This window comes from Oryx dammah, unplaced genomic scaffold, assembly GCF_014754425.2.
Source record: "Oryx dammah isolate SB20612 unplaced genomic scaffold, SCBI_Odam_1.1 HiC_scaffold_2, whole genome shotgun sequence".
Classification (NCBI taxonomy): domain Eukaryota; kingdom Metazoa; phylum Chordata; class Mammalia; order Artiodactyla; family Bovidae; genus Oryx; species Oryx dammah.
The window spans coordinates 17,529,056-17,553,583 of record NW_024070186.1 but is presented as its reverse complement, the minus strand read 5'-3'; the positions used below and the strand labels follow the sequence as shown (position 1 = coordinate 17,553,583).

At 42.9% G+C, this 24,528-nt stretch overlaps 1 long non-coding RNA gene and 1 pseudogene across 1 annotated transcript; one reads left to right on the top strand and one right to left on the bottom strand.

Annotated features, from left to right (window-relative positions):
* The first annotated feature begins 1,421 nt into the window (after window positions 1–1,421).
* Window positions 1,422–1,897, top strand: LOC120856875 (annotated as a pseudogene).
* Window positions 1,898–3,387: 1,490 nt separating this feature from the next.
* On the bottom strand, window positions 3,388–12,405 carry LOC120856869. Its single transcript, XR_005719504.1, has 3 exons — window positions 12,321–12,405; window positions 7,095–7,100; window positions 3,388–3,397 (listed from the first exon to the last, which is right to left on the bottom strand). It is a non-coding gene; the product is annotated as an uncharacterized LOC120856869 (long non-coding RNA).
* Between the last annotated feature and the right edge of the window lie 12,123 nt (window positions 12,406–24,528).

The window sequence follows — 24,528 nt, the reverse complement described above, 5'->3', positions numbered from 1 at the left end:
AAAAGAGAAAGAGAGAGAAACTAAAGAAGTGGTGATACCCTTTGTTAAATTATGCTCTGGAAAATGTCAGATGGTAAGGGTTGGGGGTGGGGATTGATCTGTTTTCCACCTGGTCAAATAAGACATCAAGAAAAATCCAGCATGCCTGGAAATTATTTAATGCCAATTGAGAACACTTCATGGACAAAATTTGCTTGTTTCAGAGGTCCCCAACTTCTTTGGTACCAAGGGCTGGTTTCCTGGAAGACAATTTTTCCATAGACCTGTGGCGGGGGGGATGCTTTGGGGATGATTCAAGCACATTACATTTATCATGCACTTTATTTCTATTACCACTACATCAGCTCCACCTCAGATCAGGCATTAGATCTTGGAGGCTGGGGACCTAAAAGACAAGAAGTAAAAATAAAACTCTATATTACTGACTGATAACCTGAAAATATTGTTTCCCTGTATTTTAGGAGAATTTACTAGACTCTTACATCATCATATTTTGGAAGTAGGCATATGTATTTATTTATGATATATTAATGATATTTATCTTTAATAAAATTAAGCTATTATGATAGCAGAGTTCACTTAACTTGGTTTGTTCTCAGTTGTTGATGATGTGATAAACTTGTGTTCTGGAAAGTCAGCAATGTAAGATTTAAACTGGACAATCTCCCCCCACCCCCCACATTGATATTTTCTATATATATATTTTTTTTTGTTTGGGGAAAATACTTAAAAAATTCAACTTTGATTTTATATGTTTAGAAAAATAAGCTGAACAACCTTGACATGCTTATCATTGAAAGAGATGGGGATTCCTTTTTTCCCTTGAGGTTTGGAAGCAAAGACATGGGCCTTAACTCTTGTGGGGTGGTCCTGAGGGCACAGTGTTTGGCGAGAGGCAAGAGATGAGGTCTCCTGATGGGATTCATAAGCCCGGGGCTTTTGGGGCAGGCACCCTTTGCGATTTTCTTTCTCTCAGGTATATTCCTATTTTTTAAAACTACCATTTAAGTTTAAGAACTCAAGCCTTGCGAACTATACCTTTACAACTGTACATTTAGAATTTTCCTGGTGACTCATCTCTGAGCTAGAGCTTGAATCCTTGACCTTTCAAAGTGTCATTTACATGGAAATAAAATGATCAAAACAGATGTATTTTTCTTTGACTTGTGTGTGTATTTGCCACAATTCCTGTGGTACTGCAGACCTGCAGGTCACCATCCACCCATGCTTCCTGCAGACAGCAAACTCAGCCCATCTCAGACTCAAGACAGAAGTTGGAGGGAGTTTTCCCGGTAAGCAACCTGTGACTTCTAAACATGACTTCTAAAGATGGTGTGTTTGACACAGAAACCCCCATAAAGTCATGCAACTCAAGAGGTTCAGATCTTTGTGTTTACTTTGAGAACATTTGTGAAGCTTCCCAGGCCATTAAGGGTATGCATATCCAAAAAGCCACCATGTGTCTGAAGGATGTCACCCTTAAGAAGCAACATGTGCCATTCCATCATTACAATGGTGGAGTTGGTAGGTGTGTACAGGCCAAGTAGTGGGGCTGGATGCAGGGTTGGTGGCCCAAAAATAGTGCTGAATTTTTATTGCACATGCTCAGAAATGCAAAGAGTAGTGCTGAACTTAAGGGCTTAGATGTAGATTCTCTGGTCATTGAGCACATCTGGTGAACAAAGCCCCCAAGATGCGGTGCAGGACATACCGAGCTCATGGTCGGATCAACCCATACATGGGCTCACCCTGCCACAGTGAGATGATCCTTACTGAAAGAGAACAGATTGTTCCTAAACCAGAAGAGGAGGTGGCACAGAAGAAAAAGATAGCTCAGAAGAAACTGAAGGAACAAAAACTTATGGCCTGGGAATAAATACTGCAAAAATAAATGCAAATAAGGGCAAAAAAGAAGTTGGAGGAATCAGACAGGGGGTGCAGGCTGTGTGTCATGGGGTGTGGAAGCCTAGAGACAGGCAGAGAATGGGACAGCTTCAAAGTGATGCCTCTGTGCTGTGCTTAGTCTCTCAGTCATGTTTGACTCTGCAATCCCATGGACTGTAGCCAGCCAGGCTCCTCTGTCTGTGGTGATTCTCCAGGCAGGAATACTGGAGTGGGTTGCCATTTCCCCCTCCAGGGGATCTTCCCAACCCAGGGATTGAACCCAGGTTTCCCGAATTGCAGGTGGATTCTTTACCATCTGCGCCACCAGGGAAGTCAGGAATACCAGAGTGGGTAGCCCACCCCTTCTCCAGGGGATCTTGCTGACCCAGGAATTGAACCAGGGTCTCCTGCATTGCAGGTGGATTCTTAACCAACTGAGCTACCAGGGAAGCCCACCCCAGTGCTGAATCAAATCATAGAGACAAGAATTTTGGGTGAAGTAGAAAAGAAGAGCTTTATTGCTTTGCCAGGAAAAGAAGAACACAGAGGGCTTGTGTCCTCAAAACTGTGTGTTTCACCTGGGAGGATTTGGTGAGGAGTTTATAGCAATGTTTCAAGGACGGGGTTGATAGGTTCAGGGTATGTGGCAGGGCCTGCACTCCTTTAACCTGGCCCCAAGCGGTCACCTCCATTTGGTAAGAGTTTCTCAAATGGTAAAGAAGCTGCCTGGAATCTGAGAGACATGAGTTTGATCCCTCGGGTGGGAAGATCCCCTGGAGAAGGGCATGGCAACCCACTCCAGTATTCCTGCCTGGAGAATTCCATGGACAGAGGAGACTGGCAGCTACAGTTCATGGGGTTCCAAAGAGTTGGGCATGACTGAGTGACCAACTTTTACTTTCACTTTGGGGACACAAGGAAGGTCATATAGGCTGGGGTCTGTTCCGCAAATAAGGAACGGGTGACACAGGAAGGCTTCCAGGCCCAGGAGCCCCACAGGGTCCTGCTTGGTTCCAGAAGGATGGGTGGCCACCCAGCCAAGAATTTCCCTCCCTCCAGTGATGAGATGGGACTGTCCTTGGTCCCCTGAGAGGCCTGACCTTCCCCTCCTGATACTCCCTTCACAGACTCCACTCCCACTACTGTCACTTCCCCCATCTGCAGTGCCAGCATGCCTCCCTTCTAGAACATTCCCATGACACACAAACGTGCTCTCACTCTCCACTCAAAGACAACTCACTGGACTTCCCTCCTTTCTCAGTATGGTCCCTTCCTCTATTTTTCCTTAACATTACCACCTCTCCAAAGAGCAGCCTTCCCACTGCCCTTCCTCAGCTCCTGTTCTCCCTCACCTGGCCACTGTTCTGATCATCCTGGTGGAGGCACGCATGACCCACCTGCCCAGCACCTGCGTCTTGCTGGGACCCTCAGCACACTCTAACCCTGCTGAGCCCAGCCTGCTCCCTCAGGCTCCCCTCCTCCAAGTCCAAGATCACACGCTCTGCTGGATTTCCTCCCACCTTGGCCTCTCCTCCCTGGTCTCCTCTGCTGGTTCCACGTATGCTTCCCAGGCTGGCCAGCAAGTGTTGGAGAACTCCAGGATGAGATTGCAGACCTCTTCTCTTCCCTGTCATTGACACTCCCTCTGAGTCAAATCGAGGCAGGAGGCAGGAGGCAGATGCCACCCCTCACACCCCTTCTCCAGGGTAAAGCAATTGGAGATTCATTCTCTATTGACGGAAACTCCCAGACAAGAATTGCAGGGCAATTAAGGGAGGAGGCTGGATCCTGCACAGACCACATACTTTTCATTCCCTAAGTCAGAAGACCTCCCTGACCACACATGTGCAGAAAAGGTCCCCTGGAGGCCAAAGGAGAGTCATGTCAAGGATGTTCTACCCGCAGGCCTTTTCAGTAGGATTCATCTTGGCTAAGAGTTGCGTGCACACACATGGGAGGTTCCTGAGATATACCAAATATGGCCTGTGAACCAGAACAAATCAGAATGACTGGCCAAATGGAACCCAGAAGAAATAGCCCATAATTGTAATTTAAATGCCATGAGGGTGAGACTCAGGGACTTTCCCTCTGAGTCTACATGTGTGTCTATTCACATGTACTACACTTTTCTCCTCTTAACAAATACTTTACTTGCTTCACTACTTTCCATCTTTGTATAAATTATTTTCTGCAAAGCTGAAGGCTAAGGCCCCTGTCACTGACCACTGGTCTTGTGGCTTGGATACAATGCGACCCAGCCTCAGTCTTGGGCTGGGAACCCAAGCCCTACTCCAGGTTGTTGCAGGCTGATGTCACCCAAGATCAAAATACCTCTTTTCACATGTACTAGTCTGCTCCTGCTGCTGTAACAAAATACCATAGAGCAGGAGACTTAAACTACAGACATTTATTTGCTGTCAGCCTTGGAGGTGGAAAGTCCTAGATCAAGGTATTGTTGGCAGTGCTGGTTCCCTCTGAAGCCTCTTGGCTTCCTGCAGGCCCTGACCATTTTGGCACCAGGGACTGGTTTCGTGGAAGATGGTTTTTCCATGGACTTGGTTCTGGGGTTGAGCAGAGACAGATGGGTGGGCAGAGGCAGGAGGGAGCAGGGGAGGGGGATGGCTTTGGGATGATTCAAGCACATTGTTGCTCACTTTATTCCTATTATTATTACATCAGCTTCATATCAGATCATCAGACATCAGATTTTGGAGGTTGGGAACCTCTGTGTAGATAACTACCTTCTCCCTCTGTCCTCAGGTGGTCCCCCCTCTATCCTGATGTCTTATAAGGACACCCAGTTATATCAGGTCAGGGCCCACCCTAACGACTTCATTTTATCTTAAAGACCTTACCAGCAAAGACTAGACAACCTTATTTTCTTCTATTGAGTCAAATTCTCTGTCAGTGGACAGAGGCCATGGACCCTGGGAGTTGTACCTGCAGAAGGAGAAAGCATCTTTTGAGCTTCTGTTCCCTCATTCAAAGTCCTCTGACTGGTCTGCTTGTGACATAGGCCCATGCCTTGGGTAAATCCATGTTGCAGAGGGTAGGGGTGGTGGAGGGAGAGGGAGTTCTGATGGGCCACATCGGAATTGTGGTTCATTCTTATGGCCCTGCAGCCTTGACGGTCACAGATGGTGACTGATAGTCTCAGTGGAACCACATGAATTAAGACAGAAGCTTTATCCAAAGGAAAGAATGCTACCCATGATACCCAATGCTCAGCTTCTTTGAACACCATTGTTGAACCAAATCTCAGAGACAGAGTTTTGGGTGAAGTAGAAAAGGAGAGCTTTATCATGTTGCCAGGCAAAGGGGACTATAGCGGGCTAATGCCCTCAAAACCAACTGTCCCAACTTGGGGAAGACAGTGACAAGTTTTATAGTAAAAGAGGGCATGATCAGCTCATAAACATTCTTCTGATGGGTTGGTGGTGAGGTAAACAGGAGTCAGTATCGTCAACGTTTAGGTCTAACTGGTCTAAAGAATCCGCCTGCAATGTTGGAGACCTGGGTTTGATCCCTTGGTTGGGAAAATCTCCTGGAGAAGGGAATGGCTACCCACTCTAGTATTCTTGCCTGGAGAAATTCCATGGACAGAGGAGCCTGGTGAGCTATAGTCCAAGGGGTCGCAAAGCATTGGACACGACTGGATGACTAACTAAACATTCACAACTGAATGTCTTACGCATGATGGTATATATATGTCAGTGCTACTTTTGCAATTCTTCCTACCATCTCCTTCCCCTGCTGTGTCTACAAGTCTGTCCTCTACATCCGCACCTCCATTTCTTCCCTATAATAGGGTCATCAGTACTATTTTCTAGATTCAATACATATATGCATTAGTATATGATATTTGTTTTTCTCTTTCTGACTTATTTCACTCCAGAGGCATATATATTAAAGCAATTAGATGTTTAGATTTCCAAGTGTACTGACTGCCAACTGCTACCCATTCATTCATCAAATTTTTGTTGAACATTTATTGTTGTGGACCAGGGTTCTTGCCCTCTATAAAAAGGAAATGATCTGTAGACAGGTGTTCACAGTGCAGTGTGATAAGGCCTTTGGTAAATTATATGCAGGGTGCAGTGTGTGCCCATAGAGAGGTACTGATGTATTCTTGAGGGACCAGAAGAGCTCTCTAGAAAAAGTGAACTCTAACCTGAGACCTGTGTGAGACTCAGCCTCCTGGGAGGAGCTGGAGGCTTCAGGGACAAAAACTTGTGTGTGTGTAAGGGCTGGATGTCAGTAGGAGCATGTTGAGTTAGTGGGGGGAATGTTGTCATGGTCCAAGGGGAAGGACTAAATGATGACCTGCTCTGGACTCAATGTCTGTACCCCTTTCAAATTCATATATTGCAGCTCTTACCCCCAATGTGATGGTATATGGAGGTGGGACCTTGTAGAGGTGGTTAGATTGGGAGGATGGAGTCCTCGTGATGGGATCAATGCCTATATAAGCAGTGCTGTGAGAGACAGAATGTCTCTCGTGTAGGAACTGAGCCTGCTGGGGCCTTGATCTTAGACTCTGAGCCTGCAGAATGGTAAGAAATAAACGTCTGTCCTTTAAGCCACCCAGTCTATTGTATTCGTTATGGCAGCCTGAGCTGAAAAGGACAAGACTAGATAATTTAGAGTCAGATAATGAACAACTTCATAAGATATGGTGGGACTGAATTCTAAAATGGTCCCTCAAGATATGATGAAACACCACAGCCATGATTATGTTGTATTACATGGATAAAGGGATTTTGCAGATGTAATTAAGGTTACTAATCAGTTGACTCTGAGTTAATGAAAAGAGCTATTATTTGGGTGGTGGGTGTGTGGATGTGCACGTTCAGTTGTGTCCGACTCTTTGCAACCCCCTGGACTGTAGCCTGCCAGGCTCCTCTGTCCATGGAATTCTCCAGGAGACTGGCAGTCCAGTCCAGTGGTTAGGATTCCAAGCTTCCAATGCAGGGGACGTGAGTTTGATCCCTGGTCAAGGAACTAATATCCCACAAGTCTTGTAGTACAGCCAAAAATAAAATTAAGAAAAAAAAAAAAACACAGAGAGTTTTTCCTGGCTGGTGGCAGGAGGAAAAGTCACAGTGATGCCAAGATTGAGGAAACAGCATGCTATTGCTGGGTTAAGGGTGGGGCAGCCATTGTCAGGGAATGTGGGCATCTTCAGCTGATAGCCAACACAGAAGTTGGACTTCAGTCTTATAGCTTCGAGGAAATGAATGTGCCAAAAGACTGGATGAACCTGGAAACAAATTCTTCCCCCAAGCTTCCAGATAAAGATCCAGCTTGAGTGACACTTTGCAACAGTGAGAGGTCCTTAGTAGAATGCTCTCCAGCACACCCAGACTTGTCACCTGCAGAGATGTGAGAGAATAAATGGTATGAGGCGATTTGCTACACAGCAATAGAAAACTCACATTTAAAAAGAAAATTAAAAAGAAAATAGATGTAAAAATCATCAACTAGCCCTCATGCCAAAAAAAAAAAAAAATTGGCTTTGAAAGTATTTCCTTAATGTGATAAATGCATACTGATTATTTTTTACATCTCAATGTTCGTGCAAAAGGAGAAGGGGACAGCAGAGGATAAGATGTTTAGATAGCATCACTGATTCAGTGGATATGAATTTGAGCAAACTCTGGGAGATGGTGAAGGACTGGGAAGCCTGGCATGCTGCCGTCCATGGGGTCGCAAAGAGCTGGACTCAATTTAGTGACTGAACAACAACATCTGCACATAGTTTTAGGTTGCCCAGCATCTGAATCTCCTTCCTACATCTGGAAAATCCACTTAACTGTGAGTGGCAGTGAGACTCTGGTCCCATTTACCACTCTAGAAAGTCCCAAAATTCAGATCCTGCTCCCTGCCCACCCCAGCTGCTTTGTGACTTGAGCCTCGTGGATACGATGCTCTACCAGTGACCTTGATCAGGAACAATTTTCACAAAGAAGTGGGACTGATGTGGGACTGTCTCTGGTGGGCAAGGAAAGAAGCTTCTAGCCAGTACCCTCACCAGGTTGTTCTTGGAAACTTTTCTGGGCCCTGGCTCCCCACATCACTCCTTGGTTCGTGCCTATTCTCTAAGCCTGCTTTTCTCAGCCTCCTCATTGATTCTGTTAGAAGCCGGATATCTCTCTTTTGTTGTGACTTTTGTGATAAGTTTAGCCTGAAACAGTTTCTGTGGTTTGTAACCCTAAACCCTAATTGGTGTATACAGAAATCTCAGAGCAAAATTCAAACCTAATGGTGAAATGTGAGAACACCTTTGAAAGCTGTGTTTCTGGACTGGGACAGGGGCAATATTGCCCCTCAAGGGACATCTGGTAATGTCTGGAGATGTTTTTGGTTGTCACAACCTGCAGGAGTAGAGGGTGTGGTTGGGATGTGGGCTCTCTGCTATCGCGTCCAGTGGGTGGAGGCCAGGAATGCTGATATACCTCATATAGAGTCAGTAGTGCTGAGACTAAGAAACCCTGCCTGCTTTCTTCTTTTTGCACTCATGTATGAAGTATAGGCAGAGAAGGCAATGGCGCCCCACTCTAGTACTCTTGCCTGGAAAATCCCATGGATGGAGGAGCCTGGTAGGCTGCAGTCCATGAGGTCGCTAAGAGTCGGATACGACTGAATGATTTCACTTTCACTTTTCACTTTCATGCATTGGAGAAGGAAATGGCAACCCACTCCAGTGTTCTTGCCTGGAGAATCCCAGGGACGGGGGAGCCTGGTGGGCTGCCATCTATGGGGTTGCACAGAGTTGGACATGACTGAAGTGACTTAGCAGCAGCATGAAGTATAAGGCTTCCCAGGTTGTGCTAATGGTAAAAAATACTGCCTGCCAGAGCAGGAGTCTTAAGAGATGTGGGTTTGATCTTTGAGTCAGGGAGATATCCTGGAGGAGGGCATGGCAATCCACTCCAGTATTCTTGCCTGGAGAATCCAATGGATAGAGGAGCCTGGTGGGCTATAGTTCATAGAGCTGCAAACAGTCAGACACAACTCAAGCAACTTGGCATGTACACATATGAAATATCATAAAAATAATAAATCAAATAAGTGAGCAAACCAAACCAAACCAAACCAAAACAAACAAGATACAGAGAACAGAGTAGTCATAACCAGAGGGGAAGAGGGGGGAGGAAAGACAAAATGGGTAAAGGAGGTCAACTATAGGGTGACTGGTAAAACTAAACATTTGGCCACAAACATGCTATATAGCTTGCACTGAAGTCAAAGATAATGTTGTATTCATGAAACATATAATGTTATAAACCAGTGCCTCAAAAAAAAGTACTTTTAAAAAAGGATCCTCTATGTTTAGCAAAGTGGAATAAATGAGTATTAACTAATTTATTACTCAATTAACTGGCAAATTAATGCATGAGGAAAATAAGACCCACAAATGTTAATCTACCTAGATCATGCATTTCCTTTGTATTGAATTATATCGCCTCAAAGGCCTTAAATTTTATTTGGATACATAGTTCAGCAAAGGGAAGAAACCCGGCTTTAAAGGGAGAAATAAGACAGGAAGCTTAATTTACTGTTTCTATAACATTCTATTCAATGTTATATTAAAAAATTTAGAAAACAAAGCAAATAAAAAACAGATATAAGGACTGTAATGGAAAAAGTGAGATGAAGAAGCATACATCAAAATGACACACTGATATTTTATATAAAATTCATTAAGGATGCATGACCCAGATAAGAACAGACAGAGGGAGCAGCAAGTCACCTTGACTTCCTGCAGAGCTGGGAAAGAATGCTATTGTTTAAGAAGTTACACTATTAGAGTCAGAAGAAAGAAAGAAATCTATCTTTACAGTCAAGCAGGCACACTGGTCTTTGGGCAGCTCTGGTTAATGTGAAATGCCAACACCCAGTACTCAAGGGAGGAGGCCCAAACAGACACACAGATAGAATTCTATGTTATTTTTTCTTGTTTTGCCCTAGCATATGCATTTTATTTTATCAACTTGTACAGAGAGAGTTTGCAATGGATGGAGCTGTTTGAGTAATGATGTCTGGGAGGTAGTAGATTGTACAGGTCTGAGAGCCCAGGAGAAACATCTGAGCTGGAGACCTATATCTAGGAATTGAGATATTAGAAGCAATAAGAATAAATGAAAAAAGCAGCTTAAAACTCAGCACTGAAAAAACAAATATCATGGCATCCGGTTCCATTACTTCATGGCAAATAGATGGGGAAATAATGGAAACAGTGACAGACTTTATTTTCTTGGGCTCCAAAAACACTTGCTTCTTGGAAGAAAAGCTATGACAAAACCTAGACAGCATATTAACAAGCAGAGACATTACTTTGCCAACAAAGTACAGTCAAAGCTATGGTTTTTCCAGTAATCATGTATGGATGTGAGCGTTGGACCATAAAGGAGGCTGTGCACCAAAGAACTGATGCTTTTGAGCTGCGGTGTTGGAGAAGACTCTTGAGAGTTTCTTGGACTCCAAGGGGATCAAATCAGGCAGTCCTAAAGGAAATCAGTCCTGAATATTCATTGGAAGGACTGAAGCTGAAGCTCCAATACTTTGGCCACCTGACTGGAAGAGCCAACTCATTGGAAGAGACTCTGATGCTGGGAAAGATTGAGGGCAGGAGAAGGGGGTCACAGAGGATGAGATGATTGGATGGCATCAGACTCAATGGACATGGGCTTGAGCAAACTTCTGGAGATAAGGAAGGACAGGGAAGCCTGGCGTGATGCAGTCCATGGGGTCACAAAGAGTCAGACATGACTTAATGACTGAACAATGTATCCTGTGATGTAGATATGGGTTTGTACATCTTCCTGATTGTTTTAGTGATGCTACTCAGGTGGTAGCAGGTGCTACAGGTGGTAAACTTTACTACTATTTGTGTGTTTGAAAATGTCTTAATTATGGCTTTACATTTGCATGTTAGTTCAACTGGATATAAAATTCTAGATTAGCAATTATTTTCTTCCAACATTTTGAAGATAACACTCCATTATATTCATGTGAAATTTCTGTCAGTCTAGTTGTGTGGCCTTACTAAGGTGTGGGTGTAAATGGCAGAATGGTGGTCAACATTCCATAGATATAACCTGTCACGATTGTTCTTGCTCCATATTCAACTCTCAAAGTTTTCTGGAGAACCCACAAATAACTGAAATTGGATTTTTTGGACAGACTTATTTGAATTCCTCAAGGACAAAATGCCCAAATTCCCACCTTGCTAGTTATTAACTAGTCAATTTACCCCCCACCCCCAAAAAGCATAAGTAAGATTTATTACCCCAAGACTGAAGTTTTTCTCCCTAACCTCATTCTCTCACTCTCTTTTTTTTTTGTAGACTTTCTTTTTGATTTATTGTGTAATGACAGACTGATGTCATTGAAATGAAATAAATATTAGACATATTGAACATTTTACATGCTATATGTCATCATAACGGCAAAGTACGTAGATCATATCATTATTATTATTATAGATTAATGGATCATAAGTGTGTGAGTTTATTTCTGGGCTTTTTTTTAAATGTTACAATATTGTATTGGTTTCTCCACAGTGAGGGACATCCGGAGAGGTACACAGAATTACATGGAGCAGAGAACAGGGAGGAGAGAGATAGAGGTGACCAGGAGGAGAAGAGGAGGAATCAAAAGGGGAGAGTGCAAGCTAGCCAGTAATCACTTCCCTGTGTGCTCTCCACAGTCTGGATCCCTCAGAGATGTTCATGGAGTTACACAGAGAAGAGAAGAGGGAGGAAGGAGCCAGAGGTGGCCAGGAGAATAAAAGGGGGAATCAAAAGGAGAGAGACAGACCCAGCCAGTAATCAGTTCGCTAAGTGTTCTCCACAGCCCAGAACACACAAAGAGATTCACAGAGTTGGGTAAAGAAGAAAAGGGGAGGGGGGAGATAGAGGTGACCTGGTGGAGAAAAAGGAGAGTTAAAAGGGGTTGAGAGCAATCAAGCCAGTGATCTTGTTCCCAAGTAAAAATGGGTACTGAATATTGGGTTCTTAAAGGTACAAAGTTCATAACAAATACCATAAAGCAAAGATTAAAAATCTTGAGTAGATGTTAGATTCTCAAAAATACAATATTAAAAAAAAGAAAAGAAAAAGAAAACCAAAGTCACAAAAATTATAAAATATATACATATATGAAGTTTGCTTTAAAAATAGCATCTTTCTTTTTTTGCAAGTTAATAGTAGGTTATAAAAATAAAAATTAAAGGAGTAATAGAGGACTTAAAATAAAAAAAATTAAAAATTATAATAGTAAAAATATATCTAGGACTTTCTCTGGAGCTGTTGCAAACAAGAGTGGGGCCAGTTCATTTTCAGATAGTTCCTTGGCCCGGCTTATACTTCAAGGTCTATAGGCCCCTTCCTATGTGTAGATGGGGCTAACTACAGGGTTTTAACCTATTGCACCTGTCATTTCCAAAGCTGTTCCCTCTATTTTAGCTTCATCTGTTTGCTGGTCTCTTCAGCATCTAATTTCCGCCCTGACACAAGGTGGGTGGCGGTGGTCACTTTGTTTAGCCTCACTTGTTCAGTTGTGCTGTGAGGGGAGAGGAACACTGCAAACAAACATCACTGGCATATGTGGTGAGTGCTCACAGTGTTTCAGCCACACTGGGTTTGCCCCCACTCACAGAGTGTGTGCTTTCCCAGTCTACACTGCTCGGACTCTAGGTTGCTCTGCCAGGAACTGTCTGATGAGGGCCGTGGGTTGCATGCACTCCCCAGGTCTAAGCCACTTAGGTTCAGGTTCTCGGGTACTCCACAGAGGCACAGACTTGGTCGGGCCTGCGTTTTGTGCCCGTCCCAGGTCTGAGCAGCTCAGGTAACCAGGTGCTTGGTGAGCACAACTGCCCCCAGTTGAAGGCTGTGTCTTATCACTTCCCCTGTCCCAGCTGCTCGGTTTTCTGGGTGGACAATGGGTGTGCCTTCTCAGGTTTGCCGTGTGTCTCTTCTGGGGAGCTGATCTCTGGTTGCGACCCTCCTGGTGGATGTCAACCATCCAGAATCCCAAGGAGTCTTGGTTAGCAACAAAGTCTGCTTGCAGTTTGGTATAGGATGCCTCTCTGGGGCTGGATTGCCCTCTTCTGGCTCTGGCTGCCCTCACATGCCTGTCTCTGGCGGGGGATGGGCTGGTCCACAGCTGGCTAGCTCTGCTCAGTCCTTTGTTCTGTGAGCAGGCCTGGCAGTGTCTTAGGTTAGGGCCCTTCGCGGGATAGCTATCCCACAGTCTGGGTTGCTATCTCAAGCTAATTCCCTCAGATTTCCCTTGGGGCATTCAGGCCCGGTCCTTACCCTAAGCAATGCAGCCCATGCCTCCCTGTCCATTCCCCGCTTGCTAGTGGGGGATGGGAGCGTCTGGGCTGCTGCTCTGCTGGGAGTTGCTGTTAGGCACGTAATCTGTGGGTTTTAATTATTTATTTATTTTTCCTCCCGGTTATTTTGCCCTCTGAGATTCCAAGGCTCGCCACAGACCCACCGGAGAGAGTGTTTCCTGGTGTTTGGAAACTTCTCTCTTTTTTAAGACTCCCTTCCAGGGATGGATCTCTGTCCCTATCTCTTTTGCCTCTCTTTTTATCTTTTATATTTTGTCCTACCTCCTTTTGAAGACAATGGGCTGCCTTTCTGGGTGCCTGATGTCCTCTGCCAGTATTCAGAATTTGTTCTGTGGAATTTGCTTGGCATGCAAACGTTCTTTCGATGAATTTGTGGGGGAGAAAGTGGTCTCCCCATCCTATTCCTCCACCATCTTAGGACCGCCTCCCCTCTCATTCTCTTGTAAATCTTGCTTTTGCTTCTACTCCGAAAGTCAGTTTACCAACTGATTCTCATGGGGGAGCATCATTTATACATACATAAAAAATTAACTAAGCTGCATGCAAAATGTGAAGTTTTCCCTGAGTCACTTACATGTCCCATTTTAGACTTAGGCTGCGGCACTTACATCCAATATCTTACAACTCACTTTTCCAGGTTCTTATTTTGCTGACATCTGACATGCTCTTCATGCTTGTCTAATTGAAGCTCCTTCTTGGATCATCTGTAGTCTCTACTTGTTTTCCCATCAAGTAAAACAGAGGAGTTTTTTCAGGCAAATGCAAACCTGATCTTCCAGCCATCATGTAGGAGACTTGAATTGGTTAGAAAAGCATTCTGAGGTCAGAAAGGCATTTTGCATGTGGTTGGTTACTCAGAAGGAACTGATGGCCTTTGATGTCCTACTGACCCACGCCATCCAGGCTGTAGTACCACTTAGTCAGTCTGTTCTTTATCTGTTGTTTTATTCATTAGGCTGTGGCAGGGTGTTCAAAGATCAGAGAAATTTGGGTAACCATGCCTGTGAATCTTCTCTTGAGGTTCACTCTGTCCATGGACTTTGTAGTTTCCCCAAAGCCCTGCAGTAAAGAAGCCTGTTTAATTTGTTTAATCCAGTGGTTCTTCAACATACAGTTCCACTTCTCTTCCACCCCTACCCCACTGCCCCCAGTACACACACAGTCCACTCGACATCACGTGGTGCAGTGTGGGCAAGCCTGTCCCATTCTGACAGAAAAAATTCCATGTTCCCGCTTATTCTGACCTTGGCTTCCCTTCAATCCATGATTCTTTCTTTTTCTTTTTTATTAGCAATTTTATTGGAATATAATATCCACAGCATTTATTTTATGTGTTGTTGTTGTTCAGCCACTCAGTTGTGTCCAACTCTTTGTGACTTCATGGACTTCAGCAAGCCAGGTCTCCCTGACCTTCAGCATCATCCGGAGCTTGCTCAAACTCATATCCACTGAGTTGGTGATGCCATCCAACCATCTCATCCTCTCATCCTCTGTTGTCTCCTTCTCCTCCTGCCTTTGATCTTTCCTAGAATCAGGGTCTTTTCCAAAGAGTCAGTTCTTCACATCAGGTGACCAAGGTATTGGAATTTCCACTTCGGCATCAGTCCTTCTAATGAATATTCTGCGCTGATTTCCTTTAGGATGGACTGATTTGATCTCCTTGCAGTCCAAGGGACTCTAAAGAGTCTTCTCCAGCACCACAGTTGGAAAGCATCAATTCTTCAATGCTCAGCCTTCTTTATGGTCCAACTTTCACATCTGTACATGACTACTGGAAAAACCACAGCTTTGACTATATGGATCTTTGTCAGCAAAGTAATATCTCTGCTTCTTTGCCAGAGTCCAGCTCCAGCAGCCAGGGATTCAACCTGAAGGGATGGGCAGTGTCGGTGAGAAACTGAGGCAGCCTCTCAGTTTTTTTTTGGACTGCATGTTTATGTCAAGCTTATGAGTCTCTTGTATACTTTTACAAAAGCATTAGGTCAGAGGTTTGATATTTTTAGTTCCCATTGACCCAGATTTATTTTTTTCCAAAAATTATTGTTGCGCCTCAAAAGGAGTTCCTTCCTCAGTGATTCTGTTATCTACTTTTTCATGTGTCCTTGTGAATACACTGTAACTCATGCTAATGTCTGGCTGCATACCACATTCCTCAGTTTAATTCTTATCTTTCTAAGTCCTTTTCTCACAAATAGGCTTCAGATAGGAATCCCTCCCAGGTCTCAAGCTGCAACCTCTGTGCTCACCCTGGAACACTCTTTTGTAAAAGTCCTTGAACAAATGTCAGTGATTAACTTTATGAATTATTCTCTTCAGTCAACTCAGCTGAGGAAAGGAAAAAACAAGTCAGAATCACAAAGCCTAACTCCTTCATTCTGGGTCCGTGCGTATGGAACAAAGGGAGGGGGTTTAAGGCCGTGCCTCTATTTTGTCAGTAATGCCTAATGCGGCTCCCAAAACTTCTTAATACCCTGTCTAGGTTTGTCATAGTTTTCCTTCCAAGGAGCAAGCATCTTTTAATTTCATGGCTGCAGTCACTATCTGCAGTGATTTTGGAGCCCAAGAAAATAAATTCTGTCACTGTCTTCATTGTTTCCCCATCTATTTGCCATGAAGTGATTGGACAGGATGCTGTGATCTTTGCTTTTTGAATGTTGAATTTTAAGCCAGCCTTTTCACTCTCCTCTTTCACCTTCATCAAGATGTTCTTTAGTTCCTCTTTGCTTTCTACCATAAGGATAGTGGCATCTACATATTTATTGATATTTCTCCCAGCAATCTTGATTCCAGCTTGCGCTTCATCCAGCCTGGCATTTCTCATGACGTTCTCCACATATAAGTTAAATAAGCAGGGTAACAATACACAGTCTTGATGTACTCCTTGCCCAATTTGGAACCAGTTCATTGTCATGTCCAATTCCAGCTGTTGCTTCTTGACCTGTATACAGATAAGGTGGTCTGTTATTCCCATCTCTTTCAGAATTTTCCAGTTTGTGGTGATCCACACAGTTGAATGCTTTGGTGTAGTCAATGAAGTAGACGTAGATGTTTTTCTGGAATTCTCTTGCTTTTTTGATGATCCAATGGATGTTGGAAATTTGATCTATGGTTTCTCTGCCTTTTCTAAATCCAGCTTGAATATCTTGAGGTTCTCAGTTCAAGTACTATTGAAGCCTAGCTTGGAGACTTTTTTTTAGCATTACTTTGCTTTCATGTGAAATGAGTGCAATCGTGCAGTATTTTGAACATTCTTTGGCATAGACCTTCTTTGGGATTGCAATGAAAACTGACCTTTTCCAGTCCTGTAGGCACTGCTGAGTTTTCAAATTTGCTAGCATAATGAATGCAGCACTTTCACAGCATCATCTTTTAGGATTTGAAATAACTCAGCTGTAATTCCATCATTTCCACTAGCTTTGTTCCTAGTGATGCTTCCTAAGGCCGACTTGACTTCATACACCTAGATGTCTGGCTTGATCTATCTACCTACCATTTATCTAGATCTATGTGTGCATGTTAAATTGCTTCAGTTGTGTCTGATTCTTTGTGATGTTATGGATGTAACTTACCAGGCTCCTCAGTCCATGGGATTCTCCAGGCAAGAATACTGGAGTGGGTTGCCACTCCCTACTTTAGGGGATCTTCCTGACCCAGGGATTGAACCTGAGTCTCTAATGTCTCCTGCATTGATAGGAGGGTTCTTTACCACTAATGCCACCTGGGAAACCCCATTTATATTTATTTCTCTCTATTATTTATATATATCTATATCTCTATTATTTCTATCTTTCTACTTATCTATCTCTGTCTTTTATTTCTATCTATCTATATCTCTATTATTTCTATCTATCCATCTATCATGTCTATCTATCATTTATATCACTCTGTCCCTTGTTTATATAGCTATCATTTATATCTAAATCTATCTATCTATCCCTATATCTTTGTCTACTGATTGATTTATCTTCCTATCTATTGTCTGTTTATTATATATTTTGAGTGGTCAGCTGCTGGGAATTACATGGACATATTTAAAATGCAGCTCAATGCCAGTGCTTTGCAAAAATCTTATCTGCACCTGGAGAAATGAGTTTGTCATGCACTGAAAGCATAACCACAGTACTACCCACCAAGGCCTCTGTGTACTGTGGGAAGAGTTGACTAAAGTATTTCCTGCCCCTTGCCATTACTTCTTCTGAAAACAGATTCAGGGCTGATCAGGATGAGTGTGACCAGAACTACATCCCTCATCTGTTACCATATGCCCTGGCAACTTGCCACTAGGCTCTAAATAGTGTCCCTTCATGTTGGAGATGAGAATGGAGAAATTTACCATTATCAGAGGCTACCCAGGTGGTGGGTGGCTCAGGTAGGGTCTGAACATAGGCCGTTTCAACCCCAAACCTCGAAAAACCACAAAGACCATTTGTAGCATTTTTTTTTTATCTGAGGGGGCCCAGTTGGGAAGATGGATGCTTGACCATGTGCCTTGGAGAGAACGGTCAGCGGGGAGGAGCTGGACAAGAGGCTCAGGAGGGGTGGGACAAGCTGAAATACACCAGGATATCTGTGTCTGTCTGTCTGTCACTGCTTCTGACCCTGAGGGCCTGCAGAGTATAATAGTGCTGCTCCACTGTATCCTTCCAAACTTTGTCAAATTCCAATTTCACCACCTCCACCCAGAGCCTGCTGGCTCAGTGGTAAAGAATTTGCCTGTCAATGCAGGAGACTCAGGTTTGATCCCTGGGTTGGGAAGATCCCTTGGGGAAGGAAATGGCAACCTCCTCCAGTATTCTTGCCTGGGAAATTCTATGGACAGAGGAGCCTGGCAGGCACAGTTCATGGGGTCGCAAAGAGTAGGACATGACAGAGACTGAAAAACAACCTAGAGCCCTAGTATGAAAGGGCAAGTTGGGAAACAAGATTGTAGCTTCATTAAGTCGTTACATGGAAGCTTGCCAAGATTTTTTTATGGAAGACCTCCACTTTAGAGGAGGCCTGTGCAGAGCAACTTGGCAAGATCTACCAAAATCACAAATCTATCAAAAGTACAAAATCATCAGAAATCCCAGTTCTGAGGATCTATCCCAAAGATACCTGGGCCAATACCCAAAATGACTAATTACTGGAGTGCTGTGTACTGTTTGAGGGAGAAAGTTTTGTCAGAACACAGCCACTTCCATCTGTGGGTTGTCTGGGGCAGCTTTTGTGTGGCAATGGTGGAGCTGAGTAGCTCAACAGAAACTGTGTGAACCCCAGAGTTCAAAGTGCTTACCATCTGGCCCCAGTGCAGGTTGACCGCTTGTGATATGGAGAAGTTTCTTTTTATAGTTGTACTCAAGATCAGAGGGACTTGACTGGCAGCCCAGATGGTACAGAATCTGTTAGGTATAGAAATAGGAAAGATATAGAATAGGAAACAGCTGTCCAAAATGGCGGAGGCTAAAAGACAAGGAAGGGAAACGTTCGCCAAAATAAAACAAAGGAAGGTCAAAGGAAGGTCTGAGGACCTGAGTGAGGACCTCAGTAGAACAAACAATACTCCTGGCTAGCCCAATTTACATACATAGGGCAGGCCCAGGGGGAGGAAAAAACATATAAAAAGAGGAGTCAAAGGGCTCTCTCTCGCGCGTGCTGGGGCGCGCTTCTCTTCATGTGTTTGGGTCAACATGCCCTCATGCCTTGAGGATGGATTTTCATGCTATTTTCTAAATAAAATAGAGCTGTAAAACTGATTTCTCTAAGAGCTATAACATGGTCTGTCCAAGACCCGAGAGTTGTGACATGCTGAGGGCTGTAATGAAGAATTCCATGGATAGAGGAGCCTGGTGAGGTAGTTCATGGGTTTGAAAAGAGTTGGGCATGACTGAGCAACTAACGCTGAAGATGGGAAGTAAAGGAGCTCTAGACTGAGAGTGCCTCCATTTAGCACCTCTTGGTTTACAAAAGATGGAACAAAGCAATAATTATAAATGACTACTTATTTCAGAGAAGAAAATGGCAATCTGTTCCAGTATTCTTGCCTGGGAAATCCCACAGACAGAGGAGCCTGGCAAGCTACAGACCATGGAGTTGCAAAAGAGTCAGACATAACTTAGTGACTATGTACACACATTTGTTTCAGAGAAAAGAGAGACCTCTAGATGTTATGGCTTTCTGATAGAATGGAACAAAACCAACCATGAAATATTCTTGCAAAACAACAACAACTCTAATGGGATTAAACCTTTTTATCTAACTACCAGCGGGCAGGAAACAAAGGGGACAGAAGAACCTGCCTGATGACACAGCACACAGTAAAGTCCCATATAGTGGGAAACTAACTCTTTGGGACACACAATCCACTCTCTTCCATAAGTACATTGTTGGAAATAAAGATGGTGGCAAGGGGACGATGTAATGGAATAAAAGAGAATAAAGGAACATTTTGACCAATTGTAATTTATGGCTGTTTTCACCTTCTGATTCAAACACAGAGACTCTAGTAAAATATTGCCGAGATAATGATGAAGTAGGAACTCATGCTGAATATTTCACAATATTATGGGATTATCATTAATTTTGAGTTGTGATGGTTGTATCATGGTTATGTTTAAAAGAAGAGCTCTACCAACAAGGTCCTACTGTACAGCATGGGGAACTCGGTTCAATGTTATGTGGCAGCCTTGATGGGAGGGGAGTTTGGGGGAAAATGGATACATGTATATGTATGGCTGAATCCCTTCACTGTTCACTTGAAACTATCACAACATTGTTAACTGGCTATACCCCAATACAAAATAAAAAGTTTAAAGTTAAAACAAAGAAACAAACAAAAAATGAACTTATTTACAAAACAGAAACAAACTCACAGAAAACAAAATTATGGTTATCAGGGGGGAAAAGATGGGGGAAGGGATAGTTAAGGAGTTTGGATGGACATGTACACACTGCTACTGCTGCTAAGTCACTTCAGTCATGTCCGACTCTGTGCGACCCCATAGACGGCAGCCCACCAGGCTCCCCCGTCCCTGGGATTCTCCAGGCAAGAACACTGGAGTGGGCTGTCCTTTCCTTCTCCAATGCATGAAAGTGAAAAGTGAAAGTGAAGTCGCTCAGTCGTGTCCGACTCTTCACAACCCCATGGACTGCAGCCTACCAGGCTCCTCTGTCCATAGGATTTTCCAGGCAAGAGTACTGGAGTGGGGTGGCATTGAATGGATGACAATCAAGGTCCTACTGTACAGCACAGGGAACTCTGCTCATGTTATGTGGCAGCCTGGATGGAAGAGGAGTTTGGGGGAGAATGGGTATATGTATATGTATGGCTAAGTCCCTTTGCTGTCCACCTGAAACTATTACAACATTGTTAATCAACTATACTCCAATATAAAATAAAAAGGTAAAAAAAAAAGCTTTTCCATTTTACAGACATGTGCTGAAATTTTTAAGAGTCAAGAGACAAAATGTCTGGGATTTTCTTCAAAGTTATTTGATGTGATTGGGAGGAAGTGGGTGAGTGTGTCAGTGAAGCAAGATGAGTGGATGATTATTGAAGTCTGGTTAATAGGTGCATGGAGTTTTTTTGTTTTTTGTTTTTTTTACTATTCTCTCTACTTTCATATATGTATTAGTTTTCTATGAATGTTGTAAGAAGTAACCACAAGTGCAGCGATTTAAAACAACTTAAATTTATTCTCTTACAATCCAGTAGACTCAGAAGTTCAACAGGGGCCTCCGTGGGCTAAGACTGTGGTGCCTGAGGGGCAGACCGCATGCTTCCCGGGACACTGCAGGAGAGGATCTCTTTTCTTGCTTTTCTATCTTCTAGAAACTTCTCATCTTCCCAGGCTCAGGCCTCTCTTCCTTCATCGTCAAACCCTCAAAGGTAGGTTGAGGCCTCTCACGCTGTTGTCACTCTGGTTCTCACCAGCCAGGGAATCTTTTCTGCTTTGAAGGATCCTGGTGATTACCGAGGCCTTTCTGAGTGGCTCAGATGGTAAAGAATTTGCCTGCAATGCAGGACACTGGTGTTCGATCCCTGGGTTGGGAAGATCCCTCGGTGAAGAGAGTGGCTACCCACTCCAGTATTCTTGCCTAGAGAATTCCATGGACAGAGGAGCCTGGCGGGCTACAATCCATGGGGTCGCAAAGAGTCAAACGTGACTGAGCGACTAGCACCTTGGGCCCACCAGCTTTATCCAAGATGACTTCCCATCTCAAAGCCAGCTGATTAGCAACCTTAAATCCATCTGCAACCTTAATTTCCCATCTTCGTGTAACCTAATGTATTCACAGATTCCAGGAGTTAAGGAGTAGACATCTTGGAGGAGGCATTATTCTGCCTACCACAGTATATGTTAGACATTTTCCAAAATAAACACACACACACAAAAAAAAAAAAATGGAGAAAAATTACCCTTAGTGTAGTCCTTAGACTGTGTTTCCAAGTCAACAGCACTACCAGGTAGGTCTGGAACAAAAACAAAACTTTTAGTTGAGCATGCTCCATGTATGTGAGGACTCTATTTTTGCCCAATATATTAGACCAAAGAGGGAAAATGTGGGTATTGCAATCCCATCACTATGTTTACTGCATCTAAAAAATTAAATAGAAAGATGAACTATTACAAGGTGATACCACAGGTAAAACTTGTTTGTCCTAATTAATTTTTTTAATTTTCAAAACCAAACTGTAACATGGTGAGTTATATAAAAAGAAGCCAGTTGGTAAAACAAAACCCTCCATCAATTAAAGCTAGCACTTTATCATCACAGAACACTTTCATGCATAGTCTCACTTGACTTCACAACAGCCTTTGAGTTGGGCAGAACAATAGTTATTTTTTTTTCCCCTTTTAGCTGAAGAACTTAGTTGAGACGCAGCAGACCCTGACTTGCTTTAATGTTTTCTAGTTGATTGGCAGGATGGAGAATGAAATTTAACTTTTAAAAGAAAATCCCACTGCACTAAACTGCTTTTGCAGCCACCAGAGGAAAGCTAAGTTGTGCCCAGAATATAGACATACTTGGTGTTACTGTGCTTCATTTGATTTTGCTTTGTGGACATCTGTATATTTTTAATTGAAGATTTGTGGTAACCCTGTGTTGTCAGCTGGTGACTAGCATTTTTTTTTTTTTTAGCAATAAAATATTTTTAAATTATGTATGTACTTTTTAAGACATTGCTATTTCACACTCAACAGACTACAGTATAGGGTAAATACAACTTTTATATGTGCTAGGAAACCAAAAATTTTATTATGTTTGCTTTTTTGCAGTGGTCTGGAAGCAAACTGCCTCATATCTCTGAGGTTTGCCTACACTCTATTTAATTAAGACAAAGACAAGTGTAAATCCACTTTGTTTCCAGAAACATTTGATTCTTGGGATATAAATGTAAAGGTACCTCGTTATGGTGGTCACTTGCTTTGGGATTTCGTTCCTGAAGCCCTTCTTGCTGAGTTCCTATATCAACCTATGAATTCTGGTTGTGAATTCTCAGGGAACCTTTGCATTTCCCTATGAAGATAGACATAATGTCACCAAATCTCATTTAAGTTTCCTCTTCCTGGTACAACAGAAGATAGTGGCTCCTCTGCTACTAGGCTGAGGTCATGTGACCAGTTCCAACCAATAGGCTGTAAGCAGAAATGTCAGGTGTGACTTCCCGGTTGAAGCATTAAAGAACAGGTGTGGGTTCCTCTGGCCTTTTCTCTACTGTTGATAGTGAGTTTCGAGGCAACTTGTTGTAATGGTATTGCTCCTGTTTGGAGATGGCTTATGTTTCAGAAAACCACAGAAGTCCCATTTGATAACAGGAGACACCGATTTAAGGAAGGAAACACCGATTTAAGGAAACTGAGAAATTGTGTGTTTCTTTCATAATTTCTTAGAGTATCATGGTGAGCAAGGGTGTATATTCAGATGAATATATTTTTTTCTCTATAGTCTGACACCAATATATCTTACATTCTTATCAGAGATTCTTACTGCCATTAAAGGAAAAAAAAATGGCTTAGCAAAAGGTAAAAGGTGTAAAGACTAAGCAATATATGTACCTTTGGAGAATTATAAAGATGGGACAAAAATAATATAACTGGATTAGGAAGATAAGATGTAGGTTAGAGATTGATGTTAGCAGTGTACTTGACACTTAGAGGAAGCCTTGGTTTCAGTTAGAATGATGGTGTGCAGGCTCATTTTACAGAGGATGGCACAGCAAGCCTTCTGTGCCCAACAGGGGCAGAGAGCTCGAGAACAAGCAGGTGACCCATAACCCTTTGTGTTCTCAAGGGAATTTTTTTTTTTTTTTTTAGCTATAATATACAATCCTTAGTTAAGACCTTTAAAAACAAAGTAAGTGATAAGGAAATTTTTCTCCCAGTAATTATGCAATATACAAATAATAAATGTGTTATAGAACATAGGTTTGGCAAAGAGTACTCATATCTACCTGTGGATATGACACAATTTAACACCTTGTGTTTGTGGACTGTCAATGATTTACAGAGCCTGTTCTCTTAGGGCACGTCTCAGGATGGATCTGGGAGGTGGGCAGAAGGATTTGATCCCCATTTCCTGGGAAGACAGGTGAGATTCTTACACCTATCCCCTCTCACATGGTACTCCACTTTCCTTTCCTGTTTGTCCATTTACAGATAATGCTTTTCTGGACTGTTCTACTGATCGAGCTTGACAACGTTCACTTAATAATTTTGGAAGTCTTGTCAGTTTCCTTGTGATTCATTTGGGGCCAACTCCTTTGACCAACAATTCAAAACAGAAGGTGACTAAGAGACAGTGTCCACACTTGTCCACAGAAGTGACTTTGGAGGTTATGACCTCGATCCCACATTCCACGAGTGAGAAGTAAGCCTTTATTGTGTTCAGTCCTCGACATTTCAGGGTTTATTTGGCTGTTTCATCAAACATCTTATCCTGATTAATAAAGTTACTTTTCAACCCTTCTAAGTATATGATTAAGAGTTGTGTGCTGAAGAATCCATAGAAATTAATATCTCTGAAGTTGGGATGCTGAACCACATAGAAGATGAGCAATGTCATTCTTATGTTTAAATTTATATGACTTTTCCTATAGACATGTTTGAAAAATTAATTATTTTTAAACAAAATGATATGTGTACATACTGTAAAAGGCCATTGGTGCTATAGGGCTTTAAGTAATGAAAAAAGCAGTCCTTTACCCCACCTCCTCTGCCAGAATGATCCCCTGTGCTGTCTCTTCTGGTATTTGTGTCGCTATATCTAAATAATACACTTAAACTTCTATGTTTATAATA